Source organism: Suricata suricatta, chromosome 2, assembly GCF_006229205.1.
Source record: "Suricata suricatta isolate VVHF042 chromosome 2, meerkat_22Aug2017_6uvM2_HiC, whole genome shotgun sequence".
NCBI lineage: Eukaryota > Metazoa > Chordata > Mammalia > Carnivora > Herpestidae > Suricata > Suricata suricatta.
Window position 1 is genome coordinate 113,444,161 of NC_043701.1, and position 17,381 is coordinate 113,461,541.

Here is a 17,381-nt window from a genome sequence, read left to right on the forward strand (position 1 = left end):
ATCAAAACCACACTGAGATACCACCTCATGCCAGTCAGAGTGGCTAAAATGAACAAATCAAGGGAATACAGATACTGGCGAGGGTGTGGAGAGATGGACACCCTCCTACACTGTTGGTGGCAATGTAAACTGGTGCAGCCACTCTCGAAAACAGTGTGGAGGTTCCTCAAAAAACTATCCATAGAACTCCCTTATGACCCAGCAATAGCACTGCTAGGGATTTACCCAAGGGATACAGAAGTGCTGATGCATAGGGGCACATGTACCCCAATGTTCATACCAGCACTTTCAACAATAGCCAAAACATGAAAAGAGCCTAAATATCCATCACCTGATGAGTGGATCAAGAAGATGTGGTATATATATATATACACACAATGGAGTATTACATGGCAGTGAGAAAGAATGAAATCTGGCCATTTGTAGGAAAGTGGATGGACCTCGAGGGTGTGATGCTAAGCGAAATAAGTCAGGCGGAGAAGGACGGATACTGTATGTTTGCACTCATAGGTCTAACAGGAGAACAGGAGAAACCTAATGGAGGACCAGGGGGAGGGGAAGAGGGAAAGAGTTGTGGAGTGAGAGGGACTCAAAACCTGAGAGACTATTGAATACTGAAAATGAACCGAGGGTTGAAGGAGAAGGGGACAGGGGAAAGAGGTGGTGGTGATGGAGGAGGGCACTTGTGGGGAAAAGCACTGGGTGTTATATGGAAACAAATTTGACAATAAACTATTAAACAAAGAAGAAAAAATGACATTATGGCAAACAAGAGTAAATTTAGGGGCCCCTGGGTGGCTCAGTCCGCTAACCATCTGACTTTGGCTCAGGTCATGATCTTGTGGTTCATAAGATCCAGCCCCGCATTGGGCTCTGTGCATGCTGACAGCTCAGAGCCTGGAGCCTGCTTGGGATTCTCTGTCTCCTTCTCTCTCTGCCCCTCTTCCACTCACTCTCTGTGTCTCTCACTCAAAAATAAACATTAAAAAATGTTTAAAAAAAGAATAAATTCAATAAGTGTTGAATAATTGACTCATTCATTTCTAAATTCCCTTATCAAACATTTATCGATCACCCAGTATGAAACATGCATATCGAGGGGCACCTGGGTGGCTCAGCTGGTTAAGCGTCTGACCATGGCTCAGGTCATGATCTCACAGTTTGTGGGTTCAAGCCCCATGTTGGGCTCTTTGCTGACAGTGTGAAGCCTGCTTGGGATTCTTTTTCTCTACCTCTGTCTCTGTCTCTGTCTCTGTCTCTGTCTCTCTCTCTCTCCCTCTGTCAAAATAAATAAACTTTAAAAACAAGGAAGGAAAAATGCATCAGACTGTGTGCTGACAGTGGAGAGCTTGGGGCCTGTTTCAGATTCTGTCTCCCTCTCTCTCTGCCCCTCCCCCACTTGCACTCTGTCTCTCTGTCTCTAGAAAGCAAATAAACATTAAAAAAATTTAAAAACATGCATATTGATCACAACATAATGTAGATTATTGGCATTAAAAATAATATCTAGATCATAAATGATAAACCAGCAATAAAACAGTCTTGTTAACACCATAGTTTAAAAATCAGAAAGAGTACTGAGCATTTGTATAAGTAGCAATGGTGAAAATGTGGTAAGGTGTTTTCTGGTATTTGAATCTTATACTTTAGGTGAGAGATTCAATAAATATCAAATAATTTTAATATTTACTTTAATATATTTAAAAACTTTCTTGTCTTCACATAAAGAAGATACCAAACACTAGTTTATATTTTATTGTTAGTTTAGAGGCATTGATATGACAAATATTTGACATCTTCTCAAGCTACATATTTGCACATCTTCATATTTTTATAGCTTTTCTGATTTCTAAGAAGGCAACCTACCAAAGAATTTTATATCATAGTATGAGTCAAGAAGCTCTAACATGTAGCCCACTTGCTTCTTATTTAATAATTTTTCAGGATTCCTGGTTCCAAATAACTGATGAGTCACACAAGTAGTTAATAAATGTCAGAGAACAGATCTATGGAAAATGGGATTAGACTGTTATTCAACACATTTTTTAAAAGTGGGAAATGGATTATTCTTGTAGGAGTATGATCTTTTTCAGCCTAGAAAAGACTCAGTTAATATTGGCTTCTATCATAAAATGGCCTTTGTAACTTCCAAAGTAGAGTGAAGGTAAAAAGGTTTGCCATACCATGTAAGAGAATTATGTTAGGTCTTAGGGAATTTGTTTTCTTGAAAGTGAAGTTGTTAAGCATGAGCTAGTTGCATGATTGCTGTGAGCTGTCAGAAGCTCTTTTCAAGTCATCTTGAAACATATAAAGGCTTTCCTCACCTTTGTACACGTCTTACTTAATTTTCATCCACCCTAACTGCATAAACAGAAATGGCCCTTTCACGTCTCTCCCTCCCAAAATCCTTTGCTACATTTAAACAATAGGGGTAGGTATGGAATTTCTATTTGTGGAACAAGAGATAGTTATGATCTCAAGATGGTTATTCAACTTTTGTCCTCTTGGAAACAAAGAAAACCTCTTTGAGTAGAGATTCTTTGTGAATAGAGAAGATAAGGTAGAATCAAAGCGGGGGTGGGCTGCCGGGGTGCTGCCATGGGATGCTTGACTCGGGCTCTGCTTTATTTTCCTTACAGCTCTGGAAGCTTGCCCACATCCTGGAGAACACTCTAGAAGAGTCATTAAGGAACATTAGCGACTATCTTTCTTGCCATACCGATAGTGGTGCCCTTGGAATGGCTGATGTAAAATATTTCCTCTTGTCCCGTGTGCTTCACAATGAAGTCAATGGAGGAGGGGAGGTCATATTTAGCCATCTCATCAAAATTACAAAAAAAAAAAAAAAAAAAGAAGAAGAAGAAGGAAAGAAGAAAAGAAAAAAGGAAGAAAGAAAGAAAATTGAAATTCCGTCGATACTAACATGATGTTAACAGTTAAAGACTTCCGTGAGGACACAAAGTCAAGGAAAGAAAATAAAATAGCCCCAAGATAGTCTTTAAAAAATTTTTTTAATGTTTATTTTTGAGAGAGATAGAGAGACAGAGCATGTTTGGGGGAGGGTCAGAGAAAAAGGAGACACAGAATCTGAAGCAGGTTCTAGGCTCTGAGCTGTCAGCACAGAGCCCGACACGGGGCCTGAACCCATGAACTGTGAGATCATGACCTGAGTTGACGTTGGATGCCCAACCGACTGAGCCATCCAGAAACCCCTCCCCAAGACAGTCTTATAAAAAAGTTGTATGTATATTCTATATACAGGGAGATAGACTAAGTGTAATGGAGCAAAAGAATGGTTAAAGGAAGGGCTGGGTTGGCCAACGAAGGTCACCACTGAAAAATGATAAACACGCTTAAAATCAAACCCGCACTTTTTAATTTTCAAGCCAAAATTTACATAAACGTTGATGGTCTATTAAAAGACCTGAGAAACATTCCATTTTATTTTATCTAAAAACAAAATCAAACGTTCCATAGGCTTACCAAATAAAATGGAACATTACTTGATTTTCTTTGTACCTGAAGGCCCAGAGTTCTTGGGAGTCTGTTTTTAGGGTCAGGGGTCTCCTTGCCCAGGTGTTTCCCCGGCTCTTCCCCAGCCACATGTCATAACCAGCATCGGCCAGAATGAAGCCCAGGGTGCTGTTGGGCAGGTTGGAAGTCCAGCTGCTGGCGGATGTGAGTAAACCATGCTGCAAGTACACCACAAACTTCTGAGATAGAACAAAAACGCAGAGAATTTCTTTCTCAATTTTGTAATATTTACATAACTATCTCATGGGAAATGCAATCTTTTAATACATGACAGTTTGGAGGTTAAAAAAATTTTTTAATGTCATATGTTGTAAATAAGGTAAATGATTAATGTTTAATCCCAATCTATGTCAGATGTTTAATATGTTAGTTTAGTAATGAATATTTTTCAAGTGACCAAATGCAAAATTAGGCCATGTCTCACTTAAATATATAAACTTTCTTTTAAGTTTATTTATTTATTTTGAGAGAGAAAGAGAATATGCATGCAAGGAGGGGGCAGGAGCAGAAAGAGGGGGAAAGAGAGAATCCCTAGTAAGTCCCATGCTATCAATGCAGGACCTGATGCAGGACTTGAACTCATGAAAAGTGAAATCATGACCTGAGCCAAAATCAAGTGTCAGATGCTTAAGCAACTGAGCCACCCAGATGTCCCTAAATACATAAACTTTTAAGGATTAGAAGATTCAAATATCTAACAGTAATATGGGGACTCATATACATTTTAAATAGCATATTACATAAAATATTATATTGTATGTGATTTTCCACTCTTCCATTTAATAAAATGATTTTATAATCACATTTGCACAGACATATTCAATATACATGTCATTATGAGAACCACTGTGCTAGATACCTAACAGAATTCCCAGAATCCTGATTATACTTCCAAGGTTTTAGAGAAATAACACCTTTAGAGTAATGTGAGTGTGCTCATGAGTAACCTTGCTTTAAGCCCGAGTTGTGATTTACACATAATCCACATCATTATCCTCTACTGTCCTGATGCAGTGGGCACCTCGCACAGACCCACTGCCTCGGGGGGGGGGGTAGTCATACCCTCCAGCTATTGTGTTACCAAGATGTGCCCAGCTACCCCTTCTCGAGAGAGGTGGAGAGCATTGGTATTGGCTGAATGGGAGCTCCCACACCAGAGGAGGAGGCAACCTTCCCGACCAGCTGACACATAGATACAGACAGCTGACTCCCTGACTCCAAGGTTGGACCGACTCCGATGTACTTCATGGTCTGTATCTCCCCAAGGGACCAGGGGGAGGCTACCTGGGCACTTTGGGCTCCTCATGTTGGAAGCCTTGGGGACAGAAAAAGCAATTATTATATAGGCAGGAGTAATTAGCCCTGATCATCATGAGGAGGTAGGGCTTCTGAAACAGAACGGGGATGGAAAAATATATTTGGTATTGATGCGATTCACGGGGACATCTTTTGTTGTTACTCCCATGCCTTGTTTTACCTGTAAATGTGTAAATACAGCAACTATGACCTGTTATGGACACAGTAACCCTAAGGGATGAGGGCCTGGCTGGCCACATCAGGAAAGACAGCTCAGCGGGAGGAGAATCTACCATGGGTAATAGAGTCAGGACTTTATGAGTACCAGTCATGGCCGTAGGGTCACCTGCAAGAGCAGATGTCATCATTTCTTCCACTCACCTTCCTCTCATAAGTTTTCCCAGAAATTTGGACCTACCACAATCCTGGAAAACCTGTATCCAGATGAAATAAACTTAATGTGAAAAACAAATGGCTCTAGGGACACAAGAGGTGCACTGTGTTATGTTGGGCCCCATCTAGATTTCCTTTATTGAGCAGGTAGACCATTCTTCTAGTTGTGGGTTTTACTTTCTCAGTGTTCATTATTGTCCCTTTTACTGTAGGATTGGCCCTGGGCAAGTGGCAATTGCTCTACCCAGGAGATTACCCTGTTTTTATGAGTAGCCTTCAGTCAACGACGTGGTAATATTGAGAGTTAAGCTAACTCCCTGACGTCAAGGCGGGACCACTTTGGTAGTGCAGTTCATGGATCCATAAGCTCCTCTGAGATCACATGGCTTCTGGACTTAGCTGAGTCCCATCCTTCCTTAGCTCCTTCTCCTGCCCTACCCTGATTTCCGCAGGACCTTCTCCAGATGGTAGACAAGCAATAAATCACATGCTCCTGAACCCCTGAATCTGGCCCTGCTTCTAGACAACTCTAAAGCACTCACTGTATTTTTATATTATCTTTAAATATTTTATTCCAATATTTGTGAAATTAGATCATACTCTGAAAAATGATCACTATATGTTAAATCATGTGAACATTTTCTGTCTAGTAGCTGTGACCTTTATAAGGATTCAAAATTACATTGATCGAGGTGGTTTCAAATTAGTATCTTCTCTGAAATGTACTTTAATGTTCAAAATGAGAACTTGAGAGGGTATCCTATAATATGAGAAAATTTCTGGGAGAAAATCTAAAGAGAAAAGAAAAAAGTCTGGTTGTTTTATTTTATTTTTTCAATTTTTTAATGTTTATTTTTGAGAGAGAGAGAGAGAGAGAACATGAGAGGGTGAGGGTCAGAGAGAGAGGGAAACACAGAATCCCAAGCAGACTTCAGGCTCTGAGCTGTCAGCACAGAGCCCAATGCGGGCCAAACCCACGAAGCGCGAGAACATGACCTGAGCTGAAATCAAGAGTCAGATGCCTAACCGACTGAGCCACCCAGGTGCTCCCCAAAAGATTGGTTTTTATTTGATCAATTAGATGAATAAGCAAAAGTAATCTGTTACATATTCTGCTCATAAGTGGCTGCAATAGAATTATATCCCTAGTGACAAATTCTAGGGCTTTATTTTTTTTTACCTCACTCGCTGATAGTGATGTACCTTATTGTTGGAGTAAAGAACAATGAGGTTGCAACCAACCTCATCTTTTTGCTATTAGTAGAGAAGACAGCCATAAAGACAAGGAAGGGAATCTTTACCAGCCAGTTTTCAAACCTACAGAATAATGTTACCATGTTACATTTCTAACCCCTCATGAAACAAAGAATTTGCAGTGAGTCAACCTGCATGAGTAAAGTGATCCACAAAGAAAACTTGAAACAATTTGCTTTCCACTACACTTTAAAACCACTGCAGGGATGCCTGGGTGGCTCAGTTGGTTAAGCATTGGACTTCAGGTCAGGTTATGATCTCACAGTTGGTGAGTTTGAGGCCTGAGTCTGGCTCTGTGCTGACACCTCAGAGCCTGGAGCCTGCTTCTGACTCTGTTTCTGTCTCTCTCTGCCCATCCTCTGCTCTCTCCCCCCCCCCCAACAATAAATAAACATTAAAACACACACGCACAGACATACACACACACACACACACACACACACACACACACACACACACCTCTGAACAGGAAGCCAGTGGAGAATCACATTCTCTTCTTGAGGTATGTAGAGACTTGTGTGTGAAGTTACTGGGCACTTAATCTTTAAATCCTTTTCTTGTCCTAAATTTACTGAAAAGAAGTGAAAAAGTGAAAAATCTCGGGTCCCAGAAAGTCACCAACTTGTTCTCAATTGGGTATTAGCTGAATCATCATTGTTTGTTTTCCCATAAGGAATTCTGCAGAGGCCAAGGATATAACCGTCTTCAGTTACATCATACTCTTCACCCGGGTAGCCTCAATAGGAAATAATTTAGCTCTAGATAAAGAGAAAGGAAACCTTTTAGTGTGTTGGCCTGTTAATATAAGCTGATAACAATCTAACAGATTAATGGAATAATGGACCTTCATGCTGTCTCAACATTAGGAGTATTTTTTTCCACTAGTTCATTGATTCATTCAGTAATAGATATTTATAGAACACCTACTCAGCTTCAGTCTTTTTTATAACTACTAATCATCCATATATTTACCTACTCAACCATATAAGATTTAAAAATATATGTTTATTCACAGATATATGTTTATTCACAGATGTTTGCATGTCTATGCTCATAGCTAAGCTTAGATGTGAAATTTGTATGTCTATGCATGATACAAAAGAGAACTTGTATGTCCTCCATAAAGTTATTTAAATATATATATATATATTTTTTTTTTCATCCAGGGACAAAATAAGGCTGAAGCTACAGAAAAGTAAATGGAGACTATTGCTTAACTCATATCAAACTATATGAATACAAGGATATAAATTTGACTACAGATATATTAAAATAAGAGGATCCCAAAATTAAAGAGTAGCATTTCCTATTGTTTTGGCAACTTAACATTTATTTCTTAGCAGCTTATGATATTCATGTTTGCTTCAGGGTTCACAGATCTTCGATATCGAAAGGCACCCTGAGTAGTCCTAAGAATTAAGATGAAAGACATCACTTTGAAAAGGTACCACATTTGGTATCTACATATGAAAGGAGACATTAATACTATTAAAATTGTAGCAAGTCATATCATTTGACTGTTTAGATAATTCTGTGAGTTAAGGAATATTACCATGTTCAGATAAGACAGCTGAAGCTCTGAAAAATTAAGTAACTTGTCTAAAGATACACAGTGTATAATTGGCAGTCAAGACTTAGATTCATTCCTGCTTCATTCCCAAACCCATGCATTTCCAACCGCCCTATTTTGTAGCGCAAACCCCCTTTGAAGTATCCACCATAGAATTGTTTAGTGTAGTTCCTAAAGCTTTATCATATATTACAAGTGTATTGATAGCTGAATTAAAGGTTTAATAATATTCTTACCAGGCTAACACTTATTTAAAGTATGTTTAAAGGTCTCTGGGTTTGGGGAGGGAAGGAGGACGAGTGAAGAAATGAGGAAGCTTGGATAACTTCCATCCAGCCGCTCAAGCGTCTAGCTTTTATTGCATATAGAAATGTTCATCTTGAGTATCCTAAATTCCAGGAAGCCAGGACTCTTCTTTCTATTCTTTCTTTCTATTTCTATTCTTTCTAGAATAAGAAACCAGGGAGCCACTGAGGTCACTGCCCCCATTCTCTCCCAAAAGCATGACTTACGGATCTCATGAATCTTCTGTAATAAGCCAGGCAGTGTACCTGGAGGGACATTGTGCAGAGTTCATAGGTTTGGCTCTGTCGCTCACAAGCCATATGAATTAAAGGAAATTACTTAACCTCTCTGACAACAGTTTCCCTACCTATAAAATGTGAATAATATCTACTTCTTAGGGTTGTTATATAACTTAAATTTAATATATGGGATACTATGCTTTGTTAGTATAATACTAGTCACATAACTAGCTAACATCTAATGTGTGTTAGACTTCCTCACTTAAGAGAACTATTACCAGAAATTTAGGAAAATAATTTAAGTGCGAATAATTGCTGTCTTTCTTATATGTTTGCTAGGCTAGTTCCAGTGCAATAATTTAACTTGCTACAAATTATCTAGATTTGAATGTTTTAAACTACATTTTTTAAAGATGTACTTTCTTGTTTTATTTGTATTACAATGTTCTTTAAAAATGATTTATTGTAGGGGCACCTGGGTGGCTCAGTCGGTTGAGCATCCGGCTTCAATTCAGGTCATGATCCCATAGTTGTGGGTTCAAGCCCCACGTCAGGCTCTGCGCTGATATCTAGCTCAGAGCCTGGAGCCTGTCTTCAGATGCTGTGTCTCCCTCTCTCTCTGACCTTCCCCTGCTCATGCTGTCTCTCTCTCTCTCTCTCAAAAATTGATAAAAACATTTTAAAAATTTTTAAATAATTTATTGTCAAGTTAGCTAACACAGTTTCATCATATTGTAGCATGTGCCAGAACTTCCTTTATTTTTTAAGACAGAATAATACTCCGTTATATGTGAACACCATATTATTTTTTATCTATTTATCTGTCAGTGGACATATGTGTTACCTCCATTTTTTGGAGTGATTGAGCATAATGCTGCTATGAACATAGATGTATAAATACCTGGTTGAGTTCCTGCTTTCACTTCTTCTATATATATACACCCATAAGTGGAATTGCCAGATCATATGGTAATTCCATTTTTAACTTTTTGAGGCAGCACTTGGAGCACTTACTGTTTTTCCATAGTGGCTGCACCATATGGCGTTCCCACCAACAGTGTGCAGGGATGTCTCCACATCCTCACCAACACTTGCTATTTTGCTTTGTTTTGTTGTTGTTTTATTGTGATAAGATATATCTATAACATCAAATTTATTGTTTTGACCATTTTTAAATGTACAGCTCTGCGGCATTAAGTACATTTGTCTCCCTACCTTCAATCTCAAGATCTTTTTCATTTTCTCTAAATGAAACTGTACCCATTAAATGCTAACTCTCCATCCCCTGCCCCAGGCCTCTGGTAACCATCATTTTACTTTCTGTTTCTATAAATTTGACTACGCTAGGAACCTCACGTAAATGAAATCATATATATTTGCCCTTTTGTGATTGGCTTATTTCAATCAGTGTAGTGTTTTCAGAATTCATTCATGTTGTACCAAATTTCCATTCTTTTTAAGACAGATAATACTCTTTTGTATGTATATACATACATACATACATACATACATACAAAATGTTTTTTGTTGATCCATTTTTATGTTAATGAACAGTTGGGTTACTGCCATCTTTTGACTATTGTGAATAACGCTGCTATGATCATGGGTGTGCACATATCTGTTTGAATCCCTGTTTTCACATCTTTTGAGTATACACCCAGAAATGTGATTGGATCATACATTAGTCACCTTGGGCTGCTGCAACAAAATACCATAGACTGGGTGGTTCAAACATTGAACATTTCCTTCTTTCCTTCCTTCCTCCTTCCTTCCTTCCTGCATTCCTTCTTTCCTTTTCTCTTTCTCCTTTCGTTCTCTTTCCGTCTTCCTTCCTTCCTTATTTTCTTTCATTTCTTTTTTTCACATAAGAATTTACTAAAAACTTTAAAGATAAGTTAATCCTAATAGTATTTAAACTATTCCAGAGCATGGTTTAAAAAATAAGTCTTTTAAATACTATGAAGTAAATTGATCTCAAAATCAAAATTTGCACCAAAAAACTACCCACTACCAGGCAGTCTTATTATAACCATCAAATTAAAGTATTCTAAATAAAATAATGGGAACCTATTAGTCCACTAATAAAAATATTATAACCAAATGATGTTGTCTTCCTGCAATGTAAAGGCTCAACATTAGAAAAAATCAGCTAATATAATCTACCATTTTAATAGAAATGGGAGAAATATCATATGATCATCTCCATAGGTGTAGAAAACAATTTAAAAAATTATTTGAATATAGTTGTTACATTAGTTTCTGTTGTACAATATAGTGATTCAACATCTCTGTATGTTATATTAGTTTCACCACAAGTGTAGCTACTATTTATCCCTATACAACACTATTACAATAGCATCGACTATATTCCTATTGGTGTGCATTTTGACTTATTCATTCCACAAGTGGAAGCCTGTGTCTCCCATACCCTTTCACCCATTTTGCCCTTCCCCCATCCTCTTCCCTCTGGCAACCAATCAGTTTGTTCTCTGTATTTATAGGTCTGATTCTGCTTTTTGTTTGTTTATTCATTTGTTTTGCTTTTTAGATTCTACATATGAGTTAAATAATATTGTATTTCTCTTTCTCAGTCTGACTTATCTCACTTAGCATAATATCTTCTAGGTCCATCCATGTTGTTGAAAATGGCAAGACTTCTTCCTTCTTTATGTATACAGGTATATACATATCACATCTTTATCCATTCATCTATCAGTGAACTCTTAGTCTGCATCCTTATTTTGGCTATTGTAAAAATGCTGCTATGAACATAAGGGTGCATATATGTTTATGAATTAGTGTTTCCATCTTCTTTGGATATATACCTAGTAGTGCAATTACTGGATCATACAGTATTTCTATTTTTAATTTTTTGAGGAACTTCCATACTGTTTTGCTGGGGAATGGGAGGAGCCATCCTTCTATGGCCTCTGTTTTCAGGACCCCTGGGAACATGGGACTTTTGGAGTCCCAGGAGGGCATGTGGGATGGAGCCTTCCTGGTCACCGGATAAGTGCGTCAGGACAACGGCGTCAGAGATGTGGAGCCTTTCTGGTTATCAGTCAAGTGATTGCTGGGGAATGGGAGGAACTGTCCCTGGGAACATGGGACTCGATGAGGTCCTAGGAGAATGTGCAGGATAGAGCCTCCCTGCCCTGGGGGCACCAGCCAAGTGCGTCAGTGCCCCCACACAACTGCAAGTTATTCCTGTTCTGTCCTTCTTTTATCTGTAACTATTGTTCTGATGAATTATTTACTGTGCTCTCCATGCTGGCAAGGAGGGTATAAAATAAGATGCTGTTTTTAATAAAGTTTGCCATTAGCCATCACCTCTTGGTCCTTCTCCATTAGTCATCAGCTTCTGGGGATGTATGCATTTCCCGGGACACCTGGAAATGGTCGTTGTGTTCCTTCAGCTGTCAGCTGGAAGGAACAGTGTTGCCATCGACCATCAGCCTTTGGGAACAGTCGCTTGTCGATAGTCTTCTCCCCAGGACCCCCTCTTCACGAGGAACATTCTACCACAAATGGCACCTGAACAGGGACCTGGATACTGGATACGTGACGAGAGAGTTGGTGGTGAGCCTGATACAACCCCCGGTATGGGGAAAACCCACGGTAAACGTGTGACTTTCATTTGTTTACTGCATCATTTATTTCACACAGCTGGCATGCATGTGGCTCGTTCACGCTTGGAGGACTGTATCTCTATGGTCCACGAGCATAATCCTTGGTTCCCTGATGAAGGGATCCTAGATGAGGAAACATGGGAGCATGTGAAACCCAACGTAGAAGGAATATGGCAAAAAGGGGAAAAAATGACATGTGACTTTTAGCCAATATGGGCCTTAATAAGAACTGTATTAGGTCCCTTCCCAGTAGGGGAAAATCCCTTTCTGATGTGGCTACTGCCTCTTTAAAAACAAAAAAACTTTATGGGGTTATAACTATACAGAGAGGGAGACCTTATTGGTCTAGCTGAGATAAAATCAAAAAGAAGGGGACACTAACTCTATTCCTCTGCCTAATAAATATGAGGGCTTCTCCCTCATTCATTTCCCACGTTAACGGCTATAATTGGAACCAACTGTAGTTGGTCTACCTCGGGAGGGAGACTTTAGGGAAATATTCTCACGCAGCTGCCAAATCAAATTTTGTTTCAGAGAGGTTCCCTATCTTCTCCGGACTGACGTGAACTGCCTAATCCTACTAGTTAAAATTCTGCTAAATGTATTTAAGACTAATAAAAAAATAAAGGCAGCAACCCTATATAGAAAATTGAGAAATATGTAAAAAAGATATAAAAAATGGAGATGCATTTTTATTAAGGATAAAAGAAAGTAATTTTGTCCTAAATGAGACTAAATGTTTTGGGGAAAAATGACTTTGGGACACAGTTTAAAGGCAAAGGAAAATTATAAAAGGCTCATAAAGAAAAATCACTAAAAATGAATTTTATATGTGCTCAGGATAGCCTAAGGTTAAAATAAATGGAATTTTAAAGGTACACTGGTAGAAAGTTAAAACTCTACTTTTCTCTCTGTTCAAACGACAAAGTTTTCTTAGATTCTCAATCTGCTCTTAATAAGACACTATAAAAAAAGGTTTTTTCTTTTGTCTACTAAGAGAACAAAAGCTTTGGGTTTCATCTTTAACAGGTCTTTGATTGCTTGGTTAAAGCTTCTTCGTGTTGGAGAAGCTAGGTTTTTCTAGCAACCATATGGTACTATGCATTCATTAAAATCTTTTATTGGTACTTTGGTTTAATGGATAAAGTTTTGGAATTTATAATGACCTGTAATTCTATTTGGGATATGTTTTATAACTTCCTATGGTTTTAACAAACTTCCTAATATTTAAATGATAGAAAAGTCTTTTAACAAATTAGGCCCTTGCCAGGCCCTAGCATACAAATGCTTATCTTAGAGTTTATTTCCCAGTATCAATAGGAAAATTTTAAGTTATTACATATACCATATAAGGACAATCAAAACTTTTTTTCATCAAGCTTTCATTTTTGCCAACATAAAACTCAAACCCCTTTTGAGAGAACTCACTATTGTTGTTTGGGCATTTGTAAAAGTTTAAAGGGAACATATTTTCTCCTCAGTTAAAGAATTGTTACCTGCAGTTCTATAATTTTAATCAACTTCTTAAACGCCATTCTATCCTTTAAATTTGTATAAAAGGAGGTTCACTCACAGTATTATGCATGATGACTATAAGCTAGTTAGCTTCATGCAATTTTGCCTTACAACAATAAAATTTCTGATAGGCAAACCACAAAACCTTAATTTTAAGCCAACTCCAGATCCATTTCCTTGGCAGGCAATCAATGGCCCCTTACTTCAGAGAAATTACAGGAGGCCAAAGGGATTATTTCACAACAGTTGAAAGATGACCATATTGAACCTTCACAATAGCCTTGGAATTCTCCTATTTTTGTCATAAAAAAAGAAATCCGGTAAATGGCGACTTCTTATTGATCTAAGAAAAGTGAATGACACTATGATCCCCATGGGGGGGGGGGGTCTACAACCCAGAATCCCCAGTCCTAATATGATACCCAAAGATTGGCATCTTATTATCATTGATCTAAAAGATTGTTTTTATACCATTCCTTTGCATCTAGATGACTGACAACGTTTTGCCTTCTCTTTGCCTGCTCTTAATAATCACGCTCTTAGAGAGCACTTTCATTGGAAGGTTCTCCCCCAAGGTATGATGAATTCTCCAACTATGTGTCAAATGTTTGTGCATCACGTTCTGCTTCCTGTCAAAACTCAATTTCCTACCCTGTATATTATTCATTATATGGATGATATCCTGTTTGTAGGAAGCAGCCTCGAAATTACTCAACAAGCCTTATCTTTAACTGAGTCACATCTAAGACATGCAGGCCTTGTTATTGCATCTGACAAAATACAGACACAGACTTCCTATGAGTATTTGGGGTATTAGCCATCCTAGCAGGTGTAAAGTGATATCTTGTGGTTTTAATTTGCCTTTGCCTGATGATTAGTGACGTCGGGCATCTTTTCATGTGCCTGTTACCATATGTATGTCTTCTTTGAAAAAATTTCTATTTAGAGCCTCTGTCCATTTTTAAATTACATTGTTCGGTGTTTTTTTTCAGTGTTGAGTTGTATATGTTCTTTATATATTCTGGATATTAACCTCTTATCAGCTATATCATTTGCAAATATCTTCTCCCACTCAGTAGGTTGCCTTTTGGTCAAACATTGATTTCCTCAGAGCTCTGGAGGCTGCAAGTCCAAGGTCAGGCTAGCAGCTTGGTAAGTTTCTGGTGACGGCTCTCTTCCTGACTTCCTGCTCTCACCTTCTCACTATGTCCTCATGCAGCAGTGAGAGATTGCTCTCTTCTTTGTGTGAGGCCACTAATCCTATACAGAGGGCCTCACATTCATGATCTAATCTAAAGACCATTCCCCCAAGATCCCATTTCCAAATACTATCACTGTAGGGAGTAGGGCTCTAATGTCTGAATTTGGGGGGTTACAAACATTCAATCATTAACATATCACAATTCTATGTTTAATATTTTTGAGAAATTGCCATAGCCTTTTCCATAGTGCCAGACCATATTATGTAAATACTAGCGATGCACAAGGGTTCAAATATCTCCACCTCCACAATATTGTGTAAGTGTGTGGGTTTATAATGGCCACTTTAATAGGTGAAAAGTGATATCCTGTGGTTCTGATTGGCATTTCTTTAATGACTTAGTGATGCTGAATACCTTTTTTCATGTGCTTAATGGCCATTTGCATATCTTCTTTGGAGAAATATCTATTTGAGTCCTTTCCCCATTTTGTATTCAGGTTGCTTGGTTTTATCTTTTGTTGTGAATTTTAGGAATTCTTTACATATTTTAGAGATCAATCTGTTTTCAGATCGGTAATTTGCAAATACATTTTCTCATTCTGTAGGTTTGCTGGTTCACCATGTTGATGGTATTCTTTGATGCACAAAAGTTTTAAATTTGATGAAATCCAACTTACCTATTTTTTCATTAGTTGTCTATGCTTTTGTGTCATTTGTAGGAAAGCATTGCTCAATCCAGTGTCATGATGTTTTCCCCCTGTGTTTTCATTTAAGAGTTTTATAATTTTAGTTCTTACATTTCAGTCTTTGATACAATCTGAATTAATTTGTGTACATGGTATAAGGTAGGCGTCCAACTTCATCTTTTTTGCATATGGATGTCCAGTTATCTCAGCACTTTTTTTTTTGAAAGGCTGTCCTCTTCCCAGAGAATGGTCTTGGAATGCTTCCTGAGAATCATTTCACCATATATTCAGTGTTATTTCTGACTCAATCTATTTCATTGGTATGTGTCAGCATTTATGCCAGTGGCACACTATTTAGATTATTAACACTTTGTAGAAGGTTTTGAATTCAGTAAGTATGAAACCTTTAACATGATTCCTTTCATTGGAATTTGTTAAGCAAGAGACTAATACTTCGCTTATTGTTCCATTCCACTGTGTAATACATATTGAAAAATACTTGTGTTCAGTTTTCTGAAGTGGACTTTTTGAAAAGGGTCAAGGATGCAGTTATCAAAATCGTTCAATATATATATGCAAATGCTAAGAATGATGGTCAGCTTATGGAACTCTTGAGAGAAACAGAAGACAGAGTCTTGTGTTCTTGGCCAGAGCTCATTCATTGAGTCATGGAAGATTTTTTTAATTGTCTTTTTAACATTTATTCATTTTTGAGAGACAAAGTGTGAGTTGGGGAGGGGTAGAGAGAGAGGGAGACAGAATCCAAAGCAGGCTCCAGGCTCTGAGCTGTCAGCACAGGGCCTGATGTGGGACTCAAACCCATGAGCTGCAAGATCATGACCTGAGCAGAAGTCAAACACTTAACTGACTGAGCCACCCAGGGGCTCTGTCATGGAATATTTTTAAAAGAATAAATGTATCATCAACTCTAATTTAAGACTGTCCTGAAACAAAAGCAAAACTTGCCCAATATCAAAGAAAAAAATGATGGGGGGGTGTGCCTTAACTTTTTTCATCAATGTAATTCCGAAAAAAAAGCTCGTTTATAACCTTACTAAGCTGCTATCATTTATGTTTAAGTGGACATTTTCCATAATGAATATCAATAAGTATGATTTCACATTTCTCTAACATGAATCAATATGTGGATTTTATTTCTAAAAAATAGCAGTATATAAATTAGCTACAAAAAGCACAAAAATTTGAAAGAACACTTTGTGTGATACTGATAAATTTAGAGTTGCTTTTAAACTCTAATTTGGATTTGATATTAGTAATACTAATTAACATGGGCTTTCAAATTAACTTAACTTGGGATAGATGTAGTTTTCAAGCTGATAAAAGTACTCCAAGGTCAAATTAATTCTTCTAAAAACTTTTTAAAAATTAGATACAATTGTGCAAGAAAAAGGATCTCGTGAGTCAGTTCAGTTACCAAACAACTTTGAAATGTGTTTGGAACACCCTGCATATGTGAAACTACTCTTTTAAGAATAAATTTTATGTGGAGAGACGGGCACCCTCCTACACTGTTGGTGGGAATGTAAACTGGTGCAGCCGCTCTGGAAAACAGTGTGGAGACTCCTCAAAAAACTATCGATAGAACTCCCTTATGACCCAGCAATAGCACTGCTAGGGATTTACCCAAGGGATACAGAAGTGCTGATGCATAGGAGCACATGGACCCCAATGTTCATACCAGCACTTTCAACAATAGCCAAAACATGAAAAGAGCCTAAATATCCATCACCTGATGAGTGGATCAAGAAGATGTGGTAT

At 38.0% G+C, this 17,381-nt stretch overlaps 1 protein-coding gene and 1 long non-coding RNA gene across 3 annotated transcripts in view; both read right to left on the minus strand.

The window, feature by feature from the left end:
* LOC115272036 (gastric triacylglycerol lipase) overlaps window positions 1-17,381 on the minus strand; it is a 79,803-nt gene that overhangs the window by 55,117 nt on the left and 7,305 nt on the right. The gene's annotated exons all lie outside the window — the stretch shown is intronic.
* Window positions 7,027-12,165, minus strand: LOC115272044. Its single transcript, XR_003900215.1, has 2 exons — window positions 11,902-12,165; window positions 7,027-7,235 (listed from the first exon to the last, which is right to left on the minus strand). It is a non-coding gene; the product is annotated as an uncharacterized LOC115272044 (long non-coding RNA).